This window comes from Limulus polyphemus, unplaced genomic scaffold, assembly GCF_000517525.1.
Source record: "Limulus polyphemus unplaced genomic scaffold, Limulus_polyphemus-2.1.2 Scaffold2036, whole genome shotgun sequence".
Taxonomy (NCBI): Eukaryota; Metazoa; Arthropoda; class Merostomata; order Xiphosura; family Limulidae; genus Limulus; species Limulus polyphemus.
Genome location: NW_013667646.1, coordinates 121,108 through 122,948, shown reverse-complemented (window position 1 = coordinate 122,948; position 1,841 = coordinate 121,108). Strand labels below are relative to the sequence as shown.

General features: G+C 34.3%; 1 protein-coding gene across 4 annotated transcripts in view; it reads right to left on the bottom strand.

The window, feature by feature from the left end:
• Window positions 1-1,060: 1,060 nt before the first annotated feature.
• The window catches only part of LOC106465747 (mirror-image polydactyly gene 1 protein-like), a 41,714-nt gene continuing 40,933 nt past the window's right edge, over window positions 1,061-1,841 (bottom strand). For all 4 annotated transcript variants that reach the window (XM_022393661.1, XM_022393665.1, XM_022393663.1 and 1 more), the window contains one exon: window positions 1,061-1,841. This exon is cut by the window's right edge and continues 449 nt beyond it. The gene's annotated coding sequence lies outside the window, so the exon portion shown is untranslated.

Genomic DNA, 1,841 nt, shown 5'->3' with positions numbered 1-1,841 from the left:
TTTGGATGTGTAACTTCTCCCACAGTGTGGTACAGGTACAGTTAGAATGTGTAACTACTCCCTCAGTGTGGTACAGATGTAGTTAGAATGTGTAAGTTTGGATGTGTAACTTCTCCCACAGTGTGGTACAGGTACAGTTAGAATGTGTAACTACTCCCTCAGTGTGGTACAGATGTAGTTAGAATGTGTAAGTTTGGATGTGTAACTACTCCCACAGTGTGGTACAGGTACAGTTAGAATGTGTAACTACTCCCTCAGTGTGGTACAGATGTAGTTTGGATGTGCAACTACTCCCTCAGTGTGGTACAGATGTAGTTTGGATGTGCAACTACTCCCTCAGTGTGGTACAGATGTAGTTTGGATGTGTAACTACTCCCTCAGTATGGTACATATGTAGTTAGAATGTGTAAGTTTGGATGTGTAACTACTCCCAGAGTGTCGTACAGGTACAGTTAGAATGTGTAACTACTCCCACGGTGTGGTACAGATGTAGTTAGAATGTGTAAGTTTGGATGTGTAACTACTCCCTCAGTGTGGTACAGTTAGAAGATATAAGTTTGGATGTGTAACTACTCCCACAGTGTGGTACAGGTACAGTTAGAATGCATAATTACTCCCAGTGTGGTAGCCAGGGAATTATAATACACATGTTGGCTGGCTCCATCCCGACAACAGCTGGTACGACACACAGTTGGGTGGCTACAACTTAACAACAGAATCTGTTTACTTCAGTAACATTCAAGTTGCTGATTTTTCACACAACTTTTAGTCTCTAATTAGAAACAGAATCAAGAACCCAGGTGCTAATACTATAGAATACTTCAGTTGTACAAATAAACACGTTGCTGAGGCTTAAGAATATAAAAGTCTGTGCTTTGAATCCATCTTAAAAAATCAAGTTGTTGAGGGTTTTAGAGTGTAGAAATGTGATATTTGAATATGTCTTGAAACAAAATTTATGATAAACTTTATAATCCTTATCGCCAAGAGATGTGATGCCATAAAAACACACATCCACAGTAGAGATCTGTTTGTTAAACAATGTGTTAACTTCTGTAGAGGAACTTGAAATTATTTATTTATTTAAAACACCAAACCGAAGTTCATTTCCAAAATGGAAGGATTTATAAATCAAAGCACTACTTAAACAGCTTTCAGTTCTATCCTAGCAAAGAAATAAAATCAGGCTTCTATTGCTCTTCAGTCATTCAAAGAAACTTCTAATACAAAATTTATCATTGTCCTGAAATGGCTAGGTACTTTGTTTATTTTCCACTAAAATGTCATCTCTTGATCAAAAACAATAAATATGTTTGAAAAACTTAATAGGACTAAGTGTGAGCCATAAAAAAGAACACAATTGTAATTTACTAAGAGAATCCTAAATTAGGCTAAAATTTTCAAAATCTACACCTCTGAAGGCACTACTTCTAAATGCCACCGTCATAAAATTTTTCCAAACCAATAGTGTAATGATGATTTTGCAATCAACAATACAGCAAGTATTAAACACATGGATATAGAACAAAACTTCAAAAAATCAAGAAATGCTAACTGATCTGTTTTACACAAAACAGAAAAATACAATCCTAAGTTAATCATTTAGTTAAAAACTTTCTAAGTGTTGCGTACTTGAATATTAATGCCATCTACCAGTTCGTATGTTTAAATAATGTAGCTATAAAGACAGTTCTTTAATAAAAATGAATAAATTTCTTTGCTCTATTAAGAAGAAAAAGATATAAAAATTTTTTTTCCAGTGTTTGTACTTCTTTCAGTGTTAATACATGTATAAATATAGAACTAAAAATGTACCCATAATATAAGAATATAGTGGCCTT